The following is a 27,912-nucleotide window of genomic DNA, read 5'->3' as shown; positions in this document are numbered from 1 at the left end:
TACAATGCATTATACTGTATTATAATAAAGACATGATGGTGAAACGAATGAGAATGAAACGATGAAAGGGGGCAGGAAAAAAATTGGCCAAGGCCGCTACCAACCCTTTAAACTCATACTGATCGAATCTCTCGAGGGTATACCTATATCCATTGTGATCAGAAAGGATACAATTACCTTTTGTAATAAAGAAGAAAAATATATAAAAGGTAGTTTGTCGAGTACGTGGTTGGGATCTCTTTGTTCTATTTAAAAAAATTAAATCCAAGGTATAGTTCTGTGTCTTTTATTTGGTATTGAAATCTTGTTTTATTTCTGTCTTCCGAAATAAATATAAAATAACAAACTGATTGGAGATATATTATTCTTAGACAGGAAAATCCTTGCTTGGAATCCATTTTGATAATCGACTACGTATTAATCTAAAACAAGTTAGACGGTATTTTAATAGGTTCATTAAATTTCGATGACTTTGTACTTTTGTATTTTTACAACGAGAGAAAGAGAGAAAGAGGAATCAAATTTGTTGTACAAGTTCGTTTTCTTTTTCTTTAAAAAAACGAAGAATAAAACTCGTGATTGGAACTTACGAATGATCTATTATTTTTCATTATTTCGATCGAAATTGAAATATTTCTCCTTAAGAAAAAGAATCGAATCGAAATCAATATTCGAAATATTTCTCCTTCTAAATTAATTCCTAATTTCCTCTGAAAATAATATATCTCCGGAAAAATATAACGACGGAAAGGGGATTAAACGGGTTCTAATTTCGACCTGTGAAAGGGTTTAGTAGAAGCCGAAAGGAAATTCAGGCGTTGAAGTCTCCATCCTTCTAATCGGGGACATTTGTGAACCGATTCGACAAAGCGCCGCCCTAATGGGGCGAAACTCGGCCGAAAAGGATGCGGCGCCCTTTTAAAAAAATATTTAATAAGCGGGAAAAAAGCGTAATACGGCCGGAGAGCTGCTATAAATTCACCCTGTTACCCAGAGGCGAGGGCAAGGGAGGGCGAGGGAGAGGGAAGATAAAATTCCAATTACGAAGATCTCTATCTCGAGGTGGCCGTAGTCTACCTGGCCTCCAAAAACGATTACCAGCGTCGTAGAAGCGAGAAACAAAAAAGAAATACGGTAGTCCGTATTACGGGTTATTTTTCGCCTGCGGCGAAACGGGAGACCATTTTTTGTCTATCCTTTCGGTCATCGGTCTTCTTTCTCCGGTTTTTTTTTCTCCTGCTCCTTCCTCTCACCGATACGATATTACGACGAATTTTATGATCGATATGACGTACTGCTTGTCATTATGGTTTTTCTTTCTTTTTTTTTTTTTTCTTTTTCTAGTTCGAAGTTGTTTCACTGGCGTGTTCCGCTATTTCTGTGTTGAATTATTATTCTCCTCTATTCAGAGTTTCTTCTTTCCAAGTTTAAAAATGATTGAATTTGAATTTGTCATATGTATGCATCTCTTAATGTTATTTTATCACAATTAGAATTTTTAATAACATTTCTTAATAAATTTTGTTCACAGGTTCGCCGTAGGTGTGTGACAAGTAGGGATATTCAACTTTCTTTGAACACGTGCACCAATGGGTGAGTGTACAATATTTTTTTCTGAATATAATAATGAAACTATAATTTCTTGAAACTATATATAATAATATTTTTAAGTTGAATCGAATAATATATCCAAGAAAATATCCAAGGAATTATCAGAAATGATTATTAATATAGGAAATTATAAATATACACGAATCTTGGAAATATTGAAAAATTTCCAAACGTATGTCGATAAAGATCAGACACCCCCTGCACAATTTTCTCTCTCTTCACGCCGTTATCCAAATCCTTGCAGCCATCCTGCCATCCAACTTAACAAAATCCTTTGTCCCCCTTCTATATACCGGAATTTCCAGCATATAATAATAATAACGGATTCACGGACCCTTTCCATCCCTTTGAAGCGTACCATCAATCCAAGGACCGAGGAGAGAATGGGGATGCAATATTATTCAAAATCACGAAAATCTCCGACGGAATTTCCTTATTTTCTCCTCTATTCAACCCCCGTAGATGCATATCTTACGATCTTGGATTCAATGGGTCCACCGTACAGGGTTAACCGTTGTTTGCTCGCCCACCCCCTTCCTTATGGATCCAGGTAAAAAGGGTCAAACCTTTCTCGACAAAGGTGCACACGTGCAACTATATACGTGTGGATACCTCTCCATTGGATAGCGAGGGGGGGGATTTCTCGATCGGGGTGGAAAGAAGAATTTTTCTGTTCTCCTTTCAAGGGGTTGCTCTCCTCTCTCGTGTGGAAAGACACGGCGACCAATCGGTTCTTCCACTGTTCGCGGCAGAGGAAAATACGATTTTTTCGCAGCTGTCGCGGACATGTGCCGGTAGCACTGCTTTCTTTCGCTTCTTTCGTTTTTGGAAAGGGCCAGGTGTGATTACGTGTTGTTAAAAGTGTTTGGAATTGATTTTTTTTTTTCTTTTTTCAGGAATTTTCGCGTTGTTTATGTATTATTAATTTTTTTCTTTCTCGCAGTGCACTTGTTGCAACGTTGAACTTGTGCTCGGAACGGTTTCTTTTGTGGCTTGGCTAACCCTTTCACAGGTGAACCCTTTCCTGTTGGCTATTGTTACCCAGCTTCCGTTAACCCTTTTGGTACATGGCCAGGTAGGAAAGGTTGGAAATTTGGGTTAGGAGATTGGTTCGATCAGGTTATTAACGGGGTGAGAGACGTAATATTACGTTTCGTTTCGATATCTTTTTTTTTTCTTTCTAATTTTTCTATTGTGTGAATTTCTTTATTGTTCTGTTGAATTAGTTTGTCAGTAACTTCATATTTTTGGATAATTCAGTTATTTTAAAAAATGTAATGAAAAATAGATAGATAAAATTTATTATTAATTTTCATGATATAATATTAAACTGAATTCAATATACATAAATTCGTCTTTCATCTATTACAATTCTTGAATAATATTTTTATTTCACTATTTCATCTTTATTCTATAAAGATTTGTCCAATAAATAAACACGATTTTACCCAACACTTTGCACCACAAAAGAAATAACCCCTGCGCGAGTTAAGTTCGAACGAGTTTCTTTTAGCAGCCGCCTCTGAAACGCGGAAGATGGTGCAAAAGGGAAAAGGTGGCCCGTTTCGAATCGACCTGCTTTTCATCATGCGCAGGTAACGCGCACAATTCACTTTTTAACCGCTCCCAGAGAAACGTGTTCGAACTTGCCGCTCTCCGGTTCAGGATAAATAAAAATAAAAAGGTAAAAGAAAAGGAAGAAAGAAACGACTGTTTAACTTCCGAGATAGTATCCAAACCGTCTCACCCACTAACCCAGTTTGCCGTTTACCCTTTTACCAGCTGCGCTGATTCAGGGTGGATTACATTATCGGCGATTCGTTTACGCACGTTCGTTTTACGATAAAAAAAGAAAGAAAGAGAGAGGAGGCTCGTCGTGAAATTGCGACGAATGAATTGCTACTTTTAGCAGCGAGCGACCCTTTTTTTAATGTCGTTTTCTTTTATGCTCGACGATTGAATTGACGAAGTGTTACATTTAGCGTTAATTCTCGACGTTTTACGACCCAAAGCTTTGGGTTTTTTGGCGTTTTTATTGAGTAGGAAAGGAGATACTTATGTGTACAGGTGTTTGATGATATATATATTTATGCATATTTGCGCGAACGATTTTTATGACGATTTCAGTGGGGATTTATTGAGCGCGAGGGGAATTGGCACTAACCTAAATTGTCAGTTTTATGGTCAATTTGTCGAGATCCAGTCGAGATAATATTTCGTACGTATGATTTTTAAAATTACAAATTAAATGATAATAATTGAAATAGAAATTAGATTTTTGGATATTGAATATTTAAGACGCGTCGAGATCCAGTCGAGATAATATTTCGTACGTATGATTTTTAAAATTACAAATTATCGTAAATGATAATAATTGAAATAGAAATTAGATTTTTGGATATTGAATATTTAGGACGCATCATATTTAAATTAATAATATATTGAATAAAAATTTGATTAAGGCAAAATTAATAGAGTGAAAAAATTAATAGAAAAAGAGACGGCTTCTTTTCTATTTCTCGAACGAATAATAGAAAGAGATCTGTGAAAAGAATCTTAGAAAAAAAAACGGGCAAGTTGAGACACGTTTATCTATTATGCGCATTGAAAATCTACTTTTCGCGCTGAATTACGTAAAGTCGGGGCATTCAGAAGAAAGAACTCGGAGCAGCTGTCTTCTTGTGCAGGTTTGAACCTGCACAGACTTGCATCGACCTGCATCAACCTGCATCGACGATTCTGTCTCTGTTTTTTTTCGATGCAACGATTTTTTTCAAAAATATATGATTAAAATTATTACAATATGCAAACATTTTTAATTATATTAACGATCCAATAAATAAATAAACATATTTTTTTTACATATTTTAAATTTTATCAATTTAAGTGAAAAAAAAGCAATGCATGCATTGATAGAATTATATCTAATCATAAATATAATTTTATAAATCAATATTGTCAATTTATTTTAAATTAAAACACATTTCACGTAAAACTAAAATTAATAAAATTTCGATGGATACGTTTTAATTCTTCTTCGCAAAATTATTCAACAATTGAATAATGAATATATTTCTTTTTATCAAAGAAGTCTCAAATGAATTAATAAAATTAAAAAAAAAAAGAATTTTCTCTTTTTTATTTCTGGAAAAAATTTGATCAAAGAGATTCTATTATATATCCTTTACAGACATCATTTACAAGAATTGAAGAATTCTCCTCATGTTTCCTTAACACTTTTACGCGGTAATCTCTTGGATAATAAATTGCATCCACGTTCTGAATTATCCCGCAAGGTGGACCGACGGGTTTCAAGACTATGCGTGCCTCGTGTAGTCTTGAACCCGCTTTCGTGAGTCCATTGGGTGGTGGCGTACCCACGGACCTGAGCCAAATGAATCTAGATATCTATGTTCTTAGATATCTTAGATACCTTTTTTTTTAATCTTCTATATTCATTTTTGTTCGATTTTTATTTGATTTTTCCATTTCAATAATCATCTAGTAATGAAATTTTAGGATTTGAATCAATTGCAATCCATATATTTTTGAGCCAAGCAGGAATCTATCTCAAGTGAGCTATTTATATTGTTTTTTTTTAGTCTTTGATCCTTCTGTCTGTATTCAAAATTTTTGTTCGATTTTTCGATTTCAATAATCATCTAGTAATGAAATTTTAGGATTTGAATCAATTGCAATCCATATACTTTGAGCCAAACAGGAATCTATCTCAAATGAGCTATTTATATTGTTTTTTTTTTTAGTCTTCGATTCTTATGTTTGTATTCAAAATTTTTATTCGATTTTTCGATTTCAATAATCATCTAGTAATGAAATTTTAGGATTTGAATCAATTATAATCCATATACCTTAAGCCAAACAGGAATCTATCTCAAGTGAGCTATTTATATTGTTTTTTTTTTTTAGTCTTCGATCCTTATGTCTGTATTCAAAATTTTTGTTATTGATTGTTGATTTTTCGATTTCAATAATTATCTAGTAATGAAATTTTAGGATTTGAATCATCTCTAGAGTGTTCAAAGAAGCATTTCCTTGAGAATTTTCTCGACAAAAACCAGTCACGTTTTCTTCCATTGAATACATAAAGGTCCATTTTTCGCGGTGGATTACGCCAGATCAAGGCGTCCAAAGATACCATTTCCAATCGATCTGTTTCTCTCGAAAAACGTAACTTCAGACCCCGCAACGTTCAATTCGCCACGAGACAGTTACAGAATGAAACGAGGAGCGTCGAAACTGGACGCACGAAATGGGTTGTCGTCCTGGAAAATCTTTTGCCACCCGAGGGAAAGGATCTTGCCGGATGCAGGAGGATTTCACAGACCTGCCACGATGATTCAATAGCAAATCTAACGTGGGTGAGCGAAGGAATCTCGTGAAAAAAAAAAAGGAAAAAAAAAAGGAAAAGGTTTTGAAAAGGTTTTCTAACTCGCTCGCTTGATGCAACGACACGTATCGATGAATGGCGAATCGTCAATGCAACGGGTGAAACGTTTGGATAATTGTTAACGATTGATTATTCCTGACAGGTTTCCGCCGATGATTTGCCTTGGAGAAGAATTATTTTTACGATTCTTGAATTGAAATTTTTATAACGTTACTTCACTATTTATTTTTTTTAGTCAAGTTAAATAATATATTCTGATAGATTAACTCTTTCCGGATTGTTGGAATATAAATTACAAGCATTTACGCCAATTCTTATCTTGAAACGAATATCGTACTGTAATTATAATAATTACAGTATTACTTGAAACTCTTCTTGATAACTAATTTCAAACATTCCACCCCTTTTATCGATCCAAATATCCTTTCTTCGCAAGAAAACCACTCGAAAGTCAATATAAACTCATCCACCATAATCAAAAAGCACACGGAAATCTAAAAATCCTAATATCAAACATAGCTCTGCACACGAAATCGAGAGTCTCGACAAACTCTCCAGCGTAAATTGAAAAAGTGGAGTGGAGAAAAAAGAAGAAAGACTGACGAAGAAAAAATTCAGTTGGTGGAGGAAGCGAGGAGGATTCGTTTCCATTTTACGATTTTTCTCTATTATATCCTCCTAAATAAACAAGGCTGTCGCGAGTCTTGCACCTATGTAAACACCGAGATCCAAAACGGAACTCCCTGCAAAGGGATGGATCCATCGATCCATCGAGATTCATTGGCAGAATAGAAGAAGGAGAAGAAGAAAAAAAAAGAAGGAAAGGGGGTGGATTGTGAAAGAGACGAATGAGAAACGCAGAAGGAGGGTGGTGGATGCATTGAAGGTCGTAGAACCGTGAATCTGGCTCCGGGGCACGGAGATCCATTCTTAAAGGATTATCGTTATAAATTATACATTTCCCGTGTTGGACGCCCGGTGCATCCCGGCCGCCATTTTGTCGGTTGATGACCGGTAGCAGCTTAGAGATTTCTATCGTTGGATTAACGCGGACCGTGTCATCGTGGTATCCTGTCTATTCGATTTCGTCCATGATGGAGAGAAAGACCTCGCGATCGACCCTTTTGGCCGTACTCTCTTTTTTTCCTTTTTTTCCTTTTTTTTTTTTTTTTTTTTTTTGGAATGGCGACTATTCTATTCTTCCGTGCTCTCGTGACCGGTCGATGGGGTGGACTCGAGGGGGTGAAACTCGATCCCCTGGCCGGCTGTTACTGAATTTTTTTTTTGGAGGTTTTGGGAGAGGTTTTAGGGAAGCTTTTGAAGTTTCCTTTTTTTTTTTTTTTTTTTTCAGGAGTTTTGACTGAAGTGGACGCGAGAGATGGTTAGCTTTAACGCTTGGAAAAATTATTCGAAATTTGTAATTTTCTTTTTCTTTTTTGGAATTTAAAATTTGATCCTTATATTAGGTGGTTGTATTAAACAAATTTTCGATATTTAGGAAATATATATTTCAAGAAAATATTTTAACTTTCAACTTCGACTAAGAAGTGAATAGAAATAGGAAAACTTTTCAATTTCAAAAGAAAAAAAGATTCCAACATCTACTTCTAAAACTCCTTCTCGTTTATCTCGAAGAATACGCTGTATTTCTCGTTCCTCCCAATCTCAATCGATTCTACGCGGCACCATTTATCGAAAAGACGGGCAGTATCCAGTAGTATCGGGCCCACAAAACGCCCGACACGTCCCCCATTTCGATTCTCTCGTCGACTTGTTCCCCTTCAACCACCGCCGCCCATCTCCACCTTCCACCTCTCCAGATTCCTCTTTTCCCCGATTATGCGAAAGCCAACAGCCGGCCAAGGCCCAATCTTCTTCACGGGCGAAACATTTTCGAATGGGTCTCCATCAAGGTACAATGACTTTTCGCAAGAGGAGAAGACGCAGTTTCCGCCAGTTTTTTCTTTCCTTTCCTTTCTTTTCTTTTTTCTTTTTCTTCTTTTTCCCTCCCTTTGGCGGACAAAGTGTAAGCGCCAGAAGAAACTGTTCGAAACGGGGCCCCTCCTCCCCCCCCGTGGTTCCCTTCTCTCGAGCTGGAAAGAGGGTCCTGTGGGCGGAGCGGTCTGCCGAGAAAAGGAGCTCGTTTCGAGGATCTTCGTGGTTCAAAAGGGCTGAAATCGAACACGTGCAAGGGTGACTCAGAAAGGCGGTCAGAGGAGGGCAGACGAGGGAAGAAGGGAGAGGGAGGTCTTGCGATAGAATGCAACGGAGAAGTAGACAGGGGTCCTTCGTAGATGCTTGGAGGAGATAGACGCCGTTTGTTCACCATGGTTGCAGTCTTTTGTTTTCCTTCCTTGTATTCCTTCATATTAGGTTCTTCTTCTTCTTTCTTAAGGCCCATTTACATTGTAGATCTGTCTAACGTTGGATTGTGCAACGTTTAAAAATTTGATAATGGAAAGAAAACAATTTATTATATATTAGAATTTAATATGTGAAAATTGAAAAATGAAGGATTTATAATTTTTCGCTTGAAAAAGTATTTACTGAAAAGATTAGAATTTCACGAAAAGAATTTCTATCTCGAAATAAATATCGCTTCAACGATTCGCGGTAATATTTCTCCACGAGTAAACACACTTCCGTGTTCCAAAACATGTTACTTCTTCCGCCACAACTATTTCGAGACCGCTTCATCTCGATACACAATGAAAAAAAGACCGTATTCCACGTCCGTTAATCCGTTTCATAATACGCGATTATCCGAAAACCGATTTTCCTCGAGATAGCTGTAATGGAACAGCGTTATGTTACCTGAAGGTTGAATTAAACGAGCCGACTGCGAGTTTTCTTTCAAGCGGAAATTCCTTTACTTCCTTACCTCCACAAAGTTTCGACGGAATGAAAAAAAAAAAAGGAAAAGGAAAAGAAAAGAGGAAAATTGTTGGATAAACGGCGGAAACAGAATTACGCAGGCCTGGAAACTATTGTTGAATTATTCAGAAGGTGAGCAGAAAATGGCTCGTTCGAAGGATCGTGAAAAGCGGAAGTGGAGGATCGAGTGTCCTCGACCGCGTAATTCGTACATTTCGATCGGCGAACTTTGAAAGAGAATTGGTTACTGAGAATTTTGCAAATATTTATTTGACTGTTGAATGATTCGTCGTTTTGAATGGAAATAATCTAAAATCTTACGTGATAAAATCTTTTCCAATTTAATCTTTTTAGTTACATTAATTATATCTAATTATTGAAATTTATATTCTAGATTAAAAATGCATGTAAAATAAAAAAAACATTATAAGTGTTACAAAATTTGAAAAATCAAAATTATTGACCGTCTTTCCAAGAATTCTTTCAAAGAAACAACACGCGAGGAAATTTTTTTTACGATTCTTTATAATGATACAGAAAAGTTTCAAACGTGAGATAAGAAAAAAATGATTTTCGAGAAATCCACGATAATCATTAGCCTAATTTCGAACACGGGAGATCTCTGTGATGATGTTCCTTTTTTTTTCTGTTCTCCCTTAAGGATTTACAAAGGCACTTGTTACGTGCACGTGTTCTAATGGTGAGTTAGATCTGTTACGAAAGGGAAGGGAAAAAAAAGACAAAAGTTGGCTGTGCTAGAAGTAGGTTAAACTCCTCGAAATCTAAATGATAGATGATGATGAGTTACAATGGATAGAATTAGATTCGCTCTCTTTAATTTTAAAAAAAAAGTTCCACGAGAAGGAAGAAGAAATTTATCTACACAAATTAGGAAACACGATTAATTATTTTCAATTTTATAATAATCGAAGTAAATAATACTACTTACAATTATCTGCAAATATTAACTCGTGCCACTCTAATCTTCTCGAAAGATCTTCACGAAGCTCCATAAATAACGCAACTTGGAAAAGAAGTATCCACTGGAAGCAATGGTGGACAATGAGGAAAGCGGCGACCGATCTGTCGTCACGGAATATTAAGGGCGGCATTGGTTCACGAAAGAGAGGCAATCCCTCTTTCACAAAAGTGCCGCCTCTAAATGGCGGAGACGCAAGAAGCAAATACAAGTCGAAAAGAAGCAAGAAGAAGACGGAAGAGGAGCGAGAGACGGTTTCAGAGGTGTCGGATAGGGAAGAAAGGCTCGAAAAATCGGCCGATTTCAAAAGGTGAAATGGGTAACAAACCGGAACGGGTGGTCTCCCATTTGGCGCGGCAGTGGAATTTTTGGTAGCAAAGCTGCCTTTTCTACCCCTCCTCCCCCTCTTTTTTTCACATTCTCCTGGTCGATGGCCCCGCGGAAATCGGCGTGACGCGATCGTCCTTTCGACGTCGCGTATTTTTTCCCTTTCTTTTCTCTCCCCACCGTTTCATTTATACTTCGAAATCCTCCCCCACAATGCAATTCACATGGAGGAGATAAATCCTCGAAGGATATTCGACCGTGGAGAATCGAGAATCATGGTCGCAGCTGGACCAGATTCCTCCGATCGCGGAAAATAACCGCGGAAATCCTGCCACGAAACCGTGTCTACGCGCCGTAGAGAATTATTTCGATCTAGAACTGAATCCGGTTAATTCTCCGCTATTGTGTGGTGTTCGGTTGATTTCGTGGGTGGATGGGAAGAAGTACCGAGGCGAATTTAACTGTGGCTTGTAAACAGTCTTGTTACGTCGGATCCTGTTAACAGGGGATGTATTTGGATATTGGATCGTGAATCCTGTGTAATATTCATTAAATTCTAATTCTTTAGATAACTTTTAGAAACGTGATCTTTTTACTTTAAACGAGTATTCATAATTTTTGTATCTATCAATATATTCATATTATTCATCACGAGTATATATTTCATCTTCTGGTATATTTATTTTAAAGAATAAGCTTGTTTTAATTGTTTAACGAAATTTGTTTGATTAAATTTACTTGGAATTGAAGAACCGATGCAAACTGTACGCAGCTGTAAAATCCTTTTCCAAATTCCTTCAAAAATTCCTGGCCTCCTTTCCCTATTGTGCAAATTTGTTGATGTTACTTTTTTTCCTCTCGACGTCGCCTCGTCACGCGTTCATCCATGCGTCAAAGTCCACACCTCGCGAGTAATCTCCACACACACACATACCTTAGAAGTTCCTTAGAAATCGTATCGTTAAATTTCTCCGGTGGCGCGTGAAGATTGTCAGAGTTACGGGAGGAGTCCGTGTTTTCCAAATAGCCCATTCAAGCTCCGTTTCGAGAATAACGCGTGATCGAGCCGCATTGATCCTTGTCGAACGAGAGATCGTCTTTAAGGGGGTTAAGAAGCAGCCCCCACGCATCACTGATTTTTCTTCCTTTGAGTTTCTGTTCACGATTCTTTCGATATTTGGTAAAACGTGCAAAAGCTCTTCGGCTTAGTCTGTAAGACGGCTTACAGTTGTGTTTTGAATTTATTTATTTATTTATTTCTTTTTTGAAGGATTTCTCTTGGACGATTTTTCTCATCCACACTTGTCGTCTCTCGCTGTAAATTCTTTTTCTTTCTTTACAAAGAATAACCATCCATTACATTCTGCTCGTAATTTTTTCCACGATAAAACATTTTTTTTTTAATAATATTCCTAATTTTTGATGTTGAAATTATTCTATTTCTACCAATTATTTTTTCTCTGCGCGAAATAATAACTCACTGTTTGTTCAAAGTGCTGTATAATTCAACGATCAAACTATCAGAAAAGACACACTAAATCATTGTGCGTTCGTTCGATCGTTTTCACTCGAAACGCAATATAAACGAGGGGGAGGAGGGAGGGAACTTAGGAGGATGGAACACCTGCACCCTCTCTTAGTCCAACTTAGTTAGCCCTGATCCCGCATACGATCCTTTTTCTCGGTTGCAAAGGGAGGCAGGTCCCCGCCCACAAGTCCGTGGGGCCCCCATAGAAACCGCGCAGCGGTCCCAATTTACCGACACGCCATCTTTCTTCCTCCCCCTTTCTCTCCCCGCGGAACACGCGGAAAGGACGAGGTTACCGTTCCAAACTAATTTCGACCGGCCCCACCGGCCGGAAGTGAGTTTTTCGAGGCCTCAGGGATCCTCGAGAATGATCCTACGAAGTCAGGCTCTTTGCCTGCCACCAATTAGCGATCCTCTCCGTTAAATGAGAGAGCCGCTTCGATTATTCGTCGTGACTCTCTCGATTTAACTACCGTGTGGGTGTTCGAGTTGATATCGTTTTTAAGAAATTTTGGGGAGGATAATCGAAATGAATTCTTGGATTGGCATGGAAAAGTTTGTGCAACGTAGAGTTGGTTATAAGAATCATTCTAAAGACACTTAATTCTTGCTACTTATTTCTTTATTGCAATAATAATTGTATCTTAATAATATCTCAATCAGTTTAATCCACAATTACTTCGAACAAATTTCAAACAAAATTTTTAAAATAATTTTCTAAAACCTGTTATCATTTATACTTATAATGATAACAATTTTAGAAAGTATTGAAATTTAGAGGAGGAAAAAATGGAATCAGTCTACGTTTTTCATCGTAGAGGTTCGAAAGATGACATAACCATAAGGAGCGAGGTTGGAGAAGGAGGAACGGCGGTCGAGTATCATTATAAGCCGGCTGTGTGCACGCGATAATGCACGAGGCCCTTTCCGAATCGAGAACAGGCCGCCCTTCACCTCCCAAGGTGATCTCGCCCGTAAAAAGTGTCCGGGCGGGCGTTAAAATCTCCTCCGCCAAGGGAAGGACTCGCTCGAATGTCTTCACTCGAGGCGAGCATACAGTGAAAGCAGATTTCTGCCCCGCTTTTTTAAACCAGGGAGAGGGAGGAGGGGTGCGCTTATTTAGATAGAAAGTGTCGCGTGAAAGAGTCGTGGATCAAGGGACGCGTGAACGCCACGCCACTTTAAGAAAGGCGTCGTGCCCTCTCTCGTCCAACCTGGACAACGTCACTCGACCGTTTTTGCTCCCCCTCCCTCCAAACGTGTTTCACCCTTGACGAAACGCAAGAGAAGGGGGGGCATTGAAGTGTTCCAACCAGTTGACGGAACACGTTGCCATGTGATTTCTCTTCGAGGCTTTTATAGATAACGTTGACGAGTACTTTTTCATGGAAGCAAACGCGTGTTGCGTCAGTGTTTAGGTAACGGATGGACGAATTTGGATGCTTCTTTCTCTGACACGATGCAAATAAAAAAAAATATATATATACGATGGAATTTCTTTCCTTTCATCGAACAAACGAAATGGATTTAAAATATTCATTAGTGATTAAAGTCTCGAAGGATTAATTAAAAAAAGTTCTTAGAAACTTGATTCAAAGAATACTTGAGAAAAAAAGGTTGAAATTTCTGAAGGAAAGAAGAATAAAACTGCTCTCTCGATGATGAGTCCACGAAACGCTACGCTCATCTAACTCTGTCGATATGCAGAGAAGAAAAAGACAAAGCGGAACAAAAATCGGGATCCGTTGAGACCAATCTCCAATCTCTGCACGGTTTAACATTGCATCGCTTTTTTGCGAGCCCGGGACCACTCCCCGTTGACATTATCCATCGAAGAACTCCGTTTTCGTCGAAAAAGGGGCCAAGCGAAAGCATGCAAATAATATAATCCAAGCCTTAGATCATTTTCAACCGTATATCTTTCCGTCCCAACGCTTGCCATCCTTGGCCTCTTTCCTCCTTTTACCACACTTTTATTAACTACACTCTCTCTCTTTCCTCTTCTCTCCTCTCCTCTTAAGGGGTTCGTGAAGGGCGGCACGTTTCTCGTCCGTGAAAAGAGGGTTCTCGAATCATCGCGGATGATCGACTCCTGGAGCGTCGAAAATGACACCAAAGGCCTGTTAATGGGCCTGATGAGCCGCCACCCTGCTTCTGGTTGCCTGTCACGGCCGCTCGAGATTACAGGGCGGGAGAAAAGGGAGAAGGGGGGAGTAGTAGTTGACGCCATTCTCATTCTTCTCGCGGCGATGTTGGCGAGATTGGTGACGCACGTTTGATGAACCGCTGTTCAATTACGCTCGAGGGTGTATGCAAGCTTGATCTTGATTATTCTGATCTGTGTGCGATTAAAGTTATTAAATCGATGAGATTTTGAATTCGTTATTTCATCGAGCTCTTCGTTTACGCTTCTAAATATCGATCAATAATCGATTATTTGTATCGATAGAAACGTCCATCGTTATTTTATCATGAATGGCAAGTTTCATGAATTTAAAGAAAGTCTAGGTAGGTGAAAATAGTTCGAGAATGTATCACTCTATCGCGAATGCAATAAGGAAACACCAACTTTGGACAGCTTTGGTTCTAAACAATACGTAACGAGTCTCTGAAACGAGGAGAGATCGAAAGAGGGAAGACGTTTAGGGGAAACTTTGGTCGAAAGAACAGCATGAATCGGGATAAATCTTTTGTCGCCAACTTTGCCACGTAGATCTAGTTCCGCGTAATTTCTCGACCCTCTTGCCGCGTTTCGTCCAGGACAATAACGATTGTTGTTAAATATTTTCGTCGACAGGCGAGTCTTTGTGAATCGTCCCTTTGTCGCGGTTCACCTTGGGTGAATGCAGCCAGGCCCAAAGTGGCTCGTTAAGTATTCGATCCTCACGATTTAAAGTATTTGAAGTATAGTTTGATGTGGTAAAAAAAGAATATTACTATAATTTTCAATCTGATTCATTTCTCTTAATTCGATAATTAGCTGACAGTAACAAATAAGTGTATTTCAATTGTCAATTTAAATCAATCTTTCTTGAATAATTTAAATATTTCTTTGCAATAATTAATCCACGTTCTCTCGAAATTTAATCGATTCATCTCCACTTTTTTGAGTATCGAACAATGGCCATCGCCAAATATTTTCATCCTCGTCGACGTCTCTATGAGACTGACCACGTTAAGAACGCGTCCAGGCTGGCGAAAAAAATGGGTAGATCGGTTCACGCACGATCTGGACCATTCATTCACATCTCCTTCGTGAGATTTTTCGAAAGTGACCAATCCCCGGAGCCCACCACCATTCTTTCGCGCGTGTTCTTATTATAGCGAGAGCAGATGACTCGAGGAACTTTTCTGGGTCTTGATTTCATTGTTACCTTTCTCGATTCTTCTTCGTTGCACACCGGTGATGGTGGTGGTGGTTGTGTCAGTCAGTTTGTCGGTTGCTCCGCGGGGGTGTTCTTCAATATCGAGGATTGCTGTCACCTTGGATTCACGTCGATACCTTTGCGCAGGGAGAATGGATTGCGACGGTTGCTTTTTATTTTTCTTGCCAGGATTTATGGTGGCTAGAAACGTTTTTGTAAGTTGTTGGATCGTCGAGGAATCGTCGAGGCTGTTGATTCTTTGTTGCGTTTAACGTGGTTGGAATTATTAGATCTTTTTTTTTTCTTCTTGTTTAGTTACTTTGACAATTATAGCAATAATTTTTGAAATTATACTTCTAATTTAACAAATGGAAAAGTAACAATGAAGATAGAAAAAAAAAGAGAATCGAATTGGATCGATGAAAAGATCAAATAAGTAATGTTTTAATTGGTTGGACAACGGTCCGCTTTAAACTACTTCTAGATCGAAATAAAGTCGTCAGTCGTTAAGTCGTTATCTGAAATATCTGGTTTCTAACGAGGCGTTTCGATAAACGATCGCCATGGAAGGAATAAAACGAACGTCAGTCAGTCAGGCTACGGCGACACTCGACTAATTGGTTTTAAAGGAAGCGTAACAGTTTTCGAACAGCTGCCACTCGGATTACCGATCGCTGTGCCGCTCAATTTCCTTTAATTATCGGATAATGAGATTTATTCCCTCCTCATAAATATCAGAAATTCGTCATTAGTGGTTTAATTTAACCACTTGATAATGATCTTTCAGAAAAATCACTTCCTTTCTTGTTTCCTTAATATTTATCTCCATTTCTTCCTCCCAAACCCCGTAATCTTCCCCGTAAAAAACATTCGTCGATCATCGAAGCTACAACGAAATGCTTTTAAACGATCACCCCTGTGCAAGAGTTCAAATTCCAAATTCTTCTCTTCTTCCCCAGGAAACGCAAATTCATCGACACTTCTTTAATTAGATCCAGCTGAAAGCCAGCCATCCTCAACAACGTCATCCCCTGGCCAAACGTATTTATCCTGCTAATCGATCTTTAACACGGCTGAATCGGATGAATGGACTGATTTCGTTCGGGGAGATGGCATAAATTCGTAAGGACGACAAAGGGAGGTCGTCGAGGATTTGACTGTGGCTGCCTACCCTCGTGCCCCGTTTACACCCCCGAGGGCTAGGTCAAACAAGGGGGCAAGGATCGTACGGGGGCAACCGTGACAACCACCGTGGCCTGCCACAATGGGGTGCACGCAGCCAATGTTGGCCCATAGGCTCAATGGATTTTCCGCGAGGTCGAGCAAACACAAGCAAACACAACTGGGTCGTTCCATATTTCTTCCTCCTCCTCCTTCTCCTTCTCCTTTTCTCGAGAAGTATCGCCTCTTTCTCGTTTCTTCCTTTCCTACTGGCTCATTGTGCCTCCTTCAGAAGGGAGGGAAGCATTGACAACTATTTCACTCGTGAACACGTGTACAGCTGGAAATCTATTTAACCGGTGATGGATAAAGAGGCAACGGGACAAATGGCTAGTTAAACGAGCTTCTTTCTCTGTACACGGTTGAGAAGGATATAATAATTCTTTTTTTTTTTTTTATTAATTAACAACAGGCCCAAACGTGTTTATCCAAATTCCTTATTTATTTACCCAACAGTGAGTTGTGTGATTTGTCGAGAAACGTTATATTACGGTTCGTGGAGAAACGTGAAACCGGATGCCGGGATTTGTGAGAAGACACCGTCTTTCTGGATCCTCCCGAAAAACGAGAATAGCTCCTTTGTGGCTCGCGCAATGCGTTTCCTGTTGTCCAGTGTCTGCGCCCGATATCCATGATCCAAGAGAGAGCAAAAAAGGAAGATTAGCGGGAAAAATTATAGTAATCCACGGTCGAAATGGCCGCAGCGTCTGCTTAGAGGTCGCTGTCTTTTTCCTCCGCTTCCGTTCCGAGCGGTGGAGTCGCAGGTGTGACCGCGTGTAATATTACGAAAAAGGGGATCTGAGGATAGGTGTAACGGCGGTAGCAGGGCTAATGCGTGAATCCACGGTGTTTTTAGGCCAGATTAGAAAGAAGAGGGGCTCTCTCTTTCTCTGGGTTGCCGCAACAGGTGGACCCAATCTCTCTCTCTTCTTTCCCTTCATGCTCTCTCGATTCCTTCTTCTTTTTTATTTGCGTGATTTTTAAGGCCCCCGCCAGGGCGATAATGGATTTGTTGGTCGAGTCGTGATTGTTCTTTGGCGGTTTAAATTTAAGTGAATTATGGGATACATAGCTGGATTGAACGATAGACGATGAATCATAGTTGTAGTTCCAAATAAAAAAAGATGGATTTGTATTATTTGTTATTTGATTGGTTCGTCGAGAGACTGTTTTGTTTTTGAAAAAGAAAAGAGAGAAAAAGGGTAATAGAGTGATTATAAATTTTAAATTGCAATTTTTCGAAGGGAATTTGGACTTTGTCCCGAAATCGTCATTGCTGCGAGCGAAGGTATGAAATTCGAACGGAATCGGCCTTCCTTGTAAATTCATCTGGAATATCTAGTTTCATCGTTAAAAACTTAAATTGGAAGAAACCTTTCCGTTCTCAAATTGCGATAGGCAGGTAAATATCACGTTACAGGGGATTATTAATCAGACGAAACCTCACATTGTAACGTCGTGTGAAACTCAACTCGTGATTTATTACATCGAATCCCCTGTCTCTTCGTGTCATCGACAAGCTTTTTCTCAATAAAGCACCTATCTCCCTCAAAATTATTAAATATCGATTATTTTTCTCGGCTTGATTTATCTTGATTTATAAAAAAGAAAAATTCTTCTTTCTTCAATATTTTGCGCTCTTTTAATTCAATTTAAAATAATTTTTGCCAATAAAATATACATTTTTTCGAATAATTAAAAATTTATTTGAATAATTATAATTAAATCGTTATTGTATCGTTGATTTTTCACTATCTTGAATTTATCTTATCCAAAAACTAGAATATCTGTTTGCTTCATTTTCAAGCAAAATATTCTCGACGAGTTTTCGATTGAAAAATTGGAAATAAGAGAAAATAAAATAATTAAAATCTCAGGTAACGGTGAGAATGGGTCATCCAAGAGAAAAAGGGATGATACGATTTAATCCGAGGATTTGGGTCACGGCAATAGTTAAGACGCCGCTGTCAAGCTGGCTTTCGTTTTTTCGAATTTTTTTTCTTTTTCTTTTTTTTTCACCATATCTTGCCTTTTCCCACGTCGCGCGTGTGGCTGCACGTGATCACTCGCTTTTTTTTCCTCTCAAACCTCGATCCTTTTTTTCGAAACGTTTTTTTCAAACGTGGCCGAGAAAAGATTATCTATTAATAGGCACGAGTGTGCTGCTCCGTGTTCTCGATCCATGAATCTTTTCTTTTCTTCCTTTTTTTTCTTCCTTTCGAATTTGGGACGCATTCCAAGTAAAAATCAACGAAATATTGAAATATTGCCAAATTTTTAGAGTGAGTGACTTTTACGATCTTCTTTTGAAATTTCGATTCGTATTAATGGGAAGAATAAATATCTTTATGATGAGTAGAGAAGTTGAAGTGTTGCGAAAAATGATCGAAAAGTAATATCTTCAGATTATTATAATTGAAAAGCTTGTTTATTTAATTTAAAAATATCCATCTTTTTTTTATCTTAATTCTACTTCAAAATTTTAAATACGTACGAGTGATTTCTCGCGTTAATTATTTCAATGTAAAATTAAAAAAAAAAATTCTGCAATATGTATAATGGAAACACGGGGATATAATTGCTGGGATGGTTAATTTTTTTTATTATCAATATCGGTTCAAACTTTTTGTAAACGATATCGGGGAGCGATCGGAAGATATTAAGAAGTTTAAAAAGCAATTACAATGAAATGCAATCTCGAATAGCATTTCACGGGAATTCAACTTTAATGCAATAATGATACCGTTGAAATGAAACGCAATTAGTTCCATCCGATAATGACTGCAAGTTTTTATATATATATATATATAATTTCGCACGGTCAAGTAACGAGGAAGCATGAAATCTTAATCGTAAAAAAAACCAAGTGGATCATGTTTCATTGATGTACTTCTACTTGATTGGATCAGGGTTATGCCAAGGTTTCCTTTCTCATTTTCTCTGTTTACTTTCGCCCCATTCAGAAATTCTCCCTTACCTACGTGAAATAGCGAATAATACCTTCATATAGTATTACGTAATCCGATACATTTTCTATTTTGAAAAATATACTTGATATACATTCAACAACAGAATCTAACATACCATTTTTCTCAAATTATTATTCGACCTCTTACTTCAAAAAACTAAAAAACTAAATTCTCTGTCGAGAAAAATTTTGTTCATATAATATTTTTTCCAATAATAAATCAAAAGGTGTAATTTCGTTAATACATTCCATTCGTTCTGACGAAGAGAAAAGAGATAAAATCGAGGAATAAATCTGAAAGCTAGAGAGAGAGAGAGAGAAAAGGAAAATTTTTACCCGAGCGGTAAACAGGAAGTAAGAAATCTTCGTGGTAAAAAGATTGGAGGAAAAAAGAAGGCAGTGAGTCAGGTGATCACGTTCCAACGAGAGTTGGATGGTGGTAGTCGTCGCACGGTTAGGCGAGAGAAGTTACCGGTGAAAGAGGACCGGAAGTGGTCACTCGAGGCCAACGATAATTGGCCCGGGGGACAGGCGCACTCTCGACACGCCAGTGGCCAGGCATGTGCGCAAAATTTCGACGTGGTCGTGAAGGGGGGGGGGGGGGGGAGGGAAAAAAGTGCTTCACGTCCGTAATGCGAGACACACGTGGTCGAAAGTTGAAACTGCCTTCGGTTTCTCCCTCCGGTTTCTTCCTTCCCCTTTCTCCTCGCCCTTGACAAATATACTACCGCCAGACACTTGCGCCTCTTCGACCCCCTAACGATCAGCCCGAATTGCTCTCGTTTTCGTCCCGTCGTCGAAAACGCGATCATCTGGCCGGGGACTGATTTTCCACAGTGGAAAATCTTCTTTTTCAGTAATAATGCTTCGAGTTTTGATTATATTTTTTAATTATAGGGTGTTGATTAGAGTGGAATACCTTTGAAGAGTTAGAGGATGAAATAAAAAATTATAGATTATAGGTGAATAATTTTATGACTGTTTCAAGGATTTTTCTTCAGGAATTTTCTTTTTATTTAAAAAGTAGATATTTTAAATTCATACGTATGATTTAAGGAAGTAAGGTATAATAATATAATATTGAATTTCAGTTCGTGTTTTTCTTATTTTCATTTTTAATTTTATGAATTTTCAAAGGATTATGAATTCCAGTTCGATTATAGTTCGTAAGTAAAAAAAAAAAAAAGGAGATGATTGGCCAATTTTTCAAAATTTAAATATCATTAATTTGTAACGCGATATCTGCAATCAGATTTCATTCTTGGTTAGAATTTATTACGATGTATCCTGTGTATTATTAGCATACGTGTTTTCTTTTTCTTTTTTTTTTTTTTTTTTACGGATGTTTCACCAAATGTCTGTCGCAAGGTGGTAGGCTAACGCTCAAAAAGTGTCTCATATAGATCTATATATTTAGAGCACTCGTTGAAAACATTTGGACGAAGGTTTTGTGAACGAAAGATCGTATTACCAGTCAGTTTTTCGTCGTTGTCGCTTAACAGTCCTCGTGTCGGAAATCTAAGAAGGGCTAGTCCTTTCTAGTGACTACTATGGTAATTAATGATAGTGTTAGACGGGTGTTGATCGATATCTCTGCTTGCCTTTTTTACCTTCTTTCCTCTCGTTGAATGTTATTTTTTACAAAAGGAAATAAAAAATAAGTATAAAACAATAAAATAAATACATTTCATTCATTTTTGAGATTATTTAAAAGTATTAAATTACTTATTTTGTATAATAAATTTAGAATTTTTAAAAACATTGTATTCTATCCTCATTGATTAAACAAAATTTAAACATTGAGGTTCAGTTATTGAACAATTAAATATAGATAAATAAACGAGATCAAAGTTTAGGGGAAATCATGACTTAAATCTAGGGAAATTAAGGTTTTAATATATTTCAATATATATTGACGAATAAATAAAACATTTTAATTATGAAGAAGAATCGTTGAAAGGATTTAGAAAGAATAAATATTAATCAAAATAACTAACGTAATCCAATATGTACAAATAAGTAACGTTAATTCCTTTGCAATTTATGGCATTCACTAATTTATTACCTTCCCCTATTTCCAGTAACATAAAACAAAAATTATACATGCATCTTGATATATTTACCTCCAAGTTTCATCCAACTTGTTGAAAGAATCTTGTGGAAAATAAAGGATTCCTAATGAACTAAACGACACAAGAATGGATTACATCTTATAAAATGATGATTAATGGATTCATCTTTACTACAATTCTTTTTTTCTCTCTCTCTCTCTTTCTTATTATTTCTGTAACTACTACCTGTCATCGTAGCTCATTAATACGCGTTTCGCGAATAATTCACGGCATGATTTGTAGAGAGACGCTTGTATTGTAATTTCTGCAAGAGTATGGTGAACTTCCAATCACTTTTAGGATTTATTATAGGGGCGTACCCACATGGTACCTACAATTTGCAATCTCCTCGACTCGTCGACTTGCCTCATTATGCAATATTCATTATTTGAATTTTCATAAGAGAGGAAAGCTGCAATTTCGCGGGGTTTTTTTTTTATCTTGAATTTTTTTTCGTAATAGCTTCTGTTAGCTGTGCATGCAGGTATTGTATATGTATATTTATAAATATACCTGTAGCACGTAAATGATCATCATGATTCAAGAACGCATTACTTGTTACAACATCGTTCTTATTTCGATCAAATATGTCGAGCTCATTGCATAAAATACTTTTTACAAATTTTATGTCTTCTTCTTGTTGATGAACATTCTTTAAGAATTTATAAATGTATATACATTGTTTCATTAATGTTTAAAATTACTCGTTCATTATTGCAAAGTAATTTCAAATGTGATCTCAAATATACAATTTGATGCAAGAATGATTTCATTCTTCAATTAGAGGATCAATCTTTTGCCTTCTCGAAGGGGAAAAAGATTAAAAGAGAAAAAGAAATGGCATTATTTAATTTCAAATTATCCATTTCTACAATATTCGAGGCGTTATAACACCGTGAAGAACAAGAATGAAATCTGAAGCTATCTGTTCTTAAGAGGCAGCAGGATCTCCCTTTCGAAGTGGTGCTACTCGAAAACACCACTCGGGACCAGAAAGATAACCGACACATTGCTCTCTCCACAGGCACAGAAAGTGCACTCGAGCTCCAAGACCGAGGCCTTGGTGCGCCAAGTTACAAATATTTCTATCATTCAGCCGCTCCCCACAATAGCCTCCCCCCCTCCCGACAATACAATCCCCAATACACTCGTAAGTTTAGCGACGCTTGGGATCGAACATAGTCGTAATTCGCCCGTTTCATTGCCCTCCCCTATAATCCGGGAAACGTATCTGTGGCAGGTATCGTTACAGTGGCAAGATTACGCCTATGCCCCATTATCCACTTAGTATAGGTTTCCACGAGCCCCCCCCCCCCCGTATATATGGGCGCGCCCTAAGTATCTACCGACCGGCCTCTTCCTTCCTCTTCCCTCCCCTCCTCTTCTATTCTCTATATAAGGGTTTTTCTTTAGTTAGATTTACGATTTCTCGTGCACGTGTTCACAAAAGAATCAGAGTCTACGGCTCGCCTCAAAAAAGCGGGCGGAGGAACCAATTCTTCTCTCGGTTTCTTTTTTTCTTCTTCTTTTCTTCTTTCTTTCTTTCTCGTACGAATTGTTCGAAGGAGTGTAAGGAAGAGGGGCCTTCGTCCGTGCCGGCCACGATTGTCACGAAACGCAAGAAAAATCGATACCTAAGTGGCGAGGGGATCTCTTTGATCGGGGAAAGATTCGATGATTCGAGTATCTTTGGACATTAAGTGCCTTCGTATATCGTCGAGCGGTTGGAAAATTCGAGGATATGTGACAGTTTCTTTTCGAGTTTTCGAAGGGGTTGATGCTTTGATAATAATAAAAGAGAAGTGATGTTTATCAGGGGCTTTCTTCTTTAATTGGAAATTATTTTCAACAATCTTTTTCGTATCGAACCTTTTTATTCCTTTTTGAAAGAATTCGAAAGTAATTGTAAATTATGTATACAGAATGTAAATTATGGATACAGAATTTTCTTATTGTTTCCTCTCGATATATATCTTAATTTTTTTTAAATATCATAAATAAGTATTTGGATTATTTTAAGTATTCGAATGTAGAAAAAGCAGAGTTTAGAATATTTTATATTCACTTATTGAAAACGGAGAAGAAAAATAAATAACTTTAACCAAAAATAGGACACAATAGTGCAATCAACAAGTCTAAACTTTCTCGACGTAAATCCATCCTTCGAAGGGATTTATTTATTCTCAACAAACAGAAGTGGAAATTTTCTGCATCTTTCGGATTTCATCTTTTCATTTCCCCTAATAATAATAAATGGAAGTTTGCGAAGTTTGACAATACAGGTATGTGACTTAATATGTCTATTATCAAAGGCAATAAGCCATGGGGCCACCTGGATACCCAACATTTTATTTCGAGAAATATTTCCGTGGCCTCGAGCGAGAAGAATAACATTTTCGAACGCGAATTTTCGCGCCGTTGAATTCCCGATCCTTTGAAATAATACAAGGATCGTTGCGGGTCGCGTGATCCCATGGAAAGTCTTTAAGTTCGTTTTGCCGGGCTTAAACGGTGTCAAATAATACAATAATTGTCCCTTTTAAGAGTCGAAAAGGTACATTTTTAAGAAATTTGTCTTCCCCGATGATATTGTAGCCGGGAATGGCTTGTTGAGCCTTGAGTCAGTTTATTCTGGATCCTATGGTTCCCATTGGCGTAGCAGATCCCAATTTCTCGTGAATCTTTATTCCATTTCTTTTTTTCTTTTTTTCGATTTTAGTATTATTAAAATATTATTTTATTTATTGACAATCAAATTATTAAATTCAAATTTTAAGAAAGTGTAAGAATGGTTTCTAATTTTTTGAATAAATTGTACATATTTGTACAAAATATTATTAAAGAAAGGTTTGATTCATTTTATCGGATAATTTATTCAAAGTGATATTAAAAAATTATTCGTTAATTTTTAATCCATATCACATCATTTATGTGTCGAGAATATATAATATTTTCTTTGTTTATTTATTCGATAATGTTAAAATGAAGATTGTAGGAATTTTGCGATTTGCGACGCCACTGGTTGAAAGATGTTACAATAGAGATCCGCAGCCTAGACCATCTTTTGTAGTGAATAAGTCGGAATAACTCGAAAATCACTCCATAATGCCAGGTTCCATGACAATAGCAGGCTTTTTAGAAGCTCAGATGCGTCGTGACTGACTGAAGGGGCCGTTCAAATGTATTCATCTCGCATGGCGAAAATGACACGAATGTCAGTGGAATTGAGAGGATCCTCGTGCTTCGTCCTAAAATACATCCCGATGTTATTTTTACATTTTGAGAAGCATTCACTTGATTCCAAGATGTTTATGCATGTGTGTGGATAAAGAAATTATCAATTACTATAATAAAAATCTTTTTCTTTTTCTTTCATAAATATATCCCTTTTAAAAAATACACGGTAATTCTCGAATTCGAATTTTCTTTTATCATTGCAAATTATCCCCTTTAAAAATATTACATCAATCACTTAAAATTCACAAATCAACTAATCCTTCATAATGCACTTCTTACATTTATTCTAACAAATGCGTTATTACAATTATTATTATTCCCCTCAAAAGACACTGTGTCGATCCAAATCAATATCTCGTTCGTCAAAGAACGATTCGAAACGCGGTATCGTATATCTAATCCCCACGGACGCCCATGGCCCACGCTGAAAAGGCCCCTTTCCCTGTAGCGGCATCAAATATTTGACAATATTTTCAAAAGTTTCGAAAACGTAACCCAACACTACGCCACTTTCAGATTAAGGCCCCGTGGATGGCCAATGGAATTCTTTTATGCGGTGGTAGAAAATCTGTCTATACAGCGAGAAAGAGAGAGAGAGAGAGACAGAGAGAAAGTTCTCCTTTTCCATTAGGGCCGTATTCCATGATCCGATCATATCGCGTTGCGCTTCCTGAGGGCCACGCAACAGGTTAGATCCGCGAAAGATCATCGCGATAATCTAAATGGAAAATTGTATTGAATCAGCAGCAACATAATGAAAGCCTTCAGGTAGTTGGCTACCCGTATAATGACAGTTAATGCTCGTAATCTGAACCATGCCAGTTATTTTTTTCGATCCCTCTAGAAAAAACGTACCGAACGCTTATTATTCCTCTTTTTCATCCCCTTTCGTTTCACTTCTTTATTCGCCGTCTGACCGTCTTTCTTTTCTCTCCCTCTCTCTCTTTCTCTTTTTTTCTTTTCATTTTTTTTTTTTCCGTGCCACGATTGCGTGTCTTGTCACTTAATACCGCAATACCTTGCTCCCCTTTTGTGGTCTGCGCTCGAATGTCGACCGATGAATCGCGAACACCTTTATTAATGACAGGACTCGCTGGATTAATCTTAGTTCCATTCGAGGACGCGAAACCAAGATGTTCCAACATGTAAAAAAATCTTTTTCCTTCCCCCTCTCTCTCTCTCTCTCTCTCTTTCTTCTTCTCATTCTTTCCTTTCTTCAGTGCTACTATTTTCGTGGTACAGTTTGTACACGTCAATGTGATAATGGTTTTATGTTTTCATCTTTTTGATCGTGTTATCTTATCTTTTTTAGCATATCGTCCTTTTTCTTCCTTTGAATGCTTGAGATGTATTTTTTGAGATCTTGAGGTAATGATTAAGTGTAGACAGTTGATGATAATGGAATAATTTATTAAAAACTTGTTCTTTATTTTATGCTTATTTTATTATTATGTATTATGTAGTTGTTAATTATATATCATGTATATGTAATATAAAAATTTATAATCTTATGTATACAAAATTGTAGGATATAATAATAATTGGTATAATTTCTTATGAAACATAGATATATATTTCTTTTCCAGTATATAAATTATTATATATTTTAAAACTTTATAATAAATTAAATTGGATTTGTCAATGACGAGTGTATAAAGTTAATAAAATATAGTTTAAATAAGTCGTAGATTGTATGTATTTATTAATATGAAGGGCATGGTGGCCCTTTGGATGATCGCCATCTAGCGTAGCAAGAGCAAACTATGCAGTTTAGAGAAGTTAAAAGGGCTAATAATAGATGGTGCACAATACTTTAAAAAATATGCGGGAAAAAATATTTCAAATCATTTAAAATATTTTTTTGATTGGGAATATTTTTTACACAATTGCTGTAAATTTTTAAATTATATAAAATTGCAGAACAATTCTCTTCTCTATTTTGTTTATTACAATTTTTTATTGTCTTTATATATTTATTTACAATAATTATAAATATTATTATTAACATTAATAAATTTAATATTTTATATATTAAGAATATTATAATAACAATTTATGTTATTATATTTTTAAATGAAATTATGTATATATATCTTTATTCTTTTAATTTTAACATTTTCAGTTAAATATTGTGTGTTTATCTAATTGTTGTTTAAGTATTTTATTCAAAATTTTTAAAATTTAAAATCAAAAGCTTAAAAACTATAAAATATAGTTATTTAAAATTATAATTAATTCAAATACATTTACTACAATAGAACAAGTGTATGGAATCTTTATTTTTCTTTTTCTTAACTTAAATCGTTCAAAATTTAGAATTTAATTCTTAAATATAAATAGTTCTCAAGTTTTTCTTAAGTAAAATTATTAGGAATAGGGAGTGGACGAATAATAAATTCATGATTATTCACACAATTCGTTTATTGAATACAAATACATGCATGTGTTAAATACAAAGCAAAAGAAATCGCAACATATATCGAAAAAAAAAAAATATAAAAACGCAATGCTAGACGATTATACAAAAAAGAGTGCGAATAAGCCTAAGAATTACAAATCAAAGTGCACAAATCGAGGAAAACAAAGCGACAAAAAGAACAAAAAAGATACAAACATAGAAAATACAAATTTCACAAATAAACCAAGACACAAACTTCAATTTTAGTGGATCAATAGATAGATCTCAGGATAATTACAAGTATCACAAGATATCGCTCGAGCCATAATTCCATGAATTCTATTCTAACTTACAAATTACAATATAAATCTTATGAATAATTATCACAGTTTCTCTTTATTATAATTTTCCTACATAAAATTTTTAGATTATTCTCTTACGAATTGATATTGCAATCTTACTGGAAGACACGTATTTAATGAGATCAAAGGATTTACTTACAATATTATATTTTCTTTAAAGCATTCTGTTATCACAGTTTCTCTAATTAACAAACTATTATTGCAATTTCCTTTCTAACTTCTAATATCACAGCTTCTTTTGGAAGTCCTAATTCTTATCCTAATATCACAGTTTCAACGATGATAAGATATAATATAGAATTTTTCTCTGCAAGTATCACAATTTCTGAGATTATAGAATATGCACTGGGCGGCCTATATCCTCGAAACAAAGTTCGAGCAATTATATCTACGATACTTTTATTAATCTGGATATATTTAATTTTAGTATCACAGTTTAAATCAGTCTAAAAAAAATATTATCTAACTTAGAAAAAAAAAAAAAAATATCCTTACGATACTATTATTGCAAATGATTCTCTTA

At 36.6% G+C, this 27,912-nt stretch overlaps 1 protein-coding gene across 2 annotated transcripts in view; it reads left to right on the top strand.

Annotated features, from left to right (window-relative positions):
* LOC413213 (tubulin polyglutamylase TTLL4) overlaps nucleotides 1–27,912 on the top strand; it is a 166,645-nt gene that overhangs the window by 50,010 nt on the left and 88,723 nt on the right. For both annotated transcript variants that reach the window (XM_026445208.1, XM_026445207.1), the window contains exon 3: nucleotides 1,532–1,593. The gene's annotated coding sequence lies outside the window, so the exon portion shown is untranslated. The remainder of the gene's footprint in view (nucleotides 1–1,531; nucleotides 1,594–27,912) is intronic.

Source organism: Apis mellifera, linkage group LG14 (assembly GCF_003254395.2).
Source record: "Apis mellifera strain DH4 linkage group LG14, Amel_HAv3.1, whole genome shotgun sequence".
NCBI lineage: Eukaryota > Metazoa > Arthropoda > Insecta > Hymenoptera > Apidae > Apis > Apis mellifera.
The sequence above is the reverse complement of the archived record's forward strand: the minus strand, read 5'-3'. Positions and strand labels throughout refer to the sequence as shown.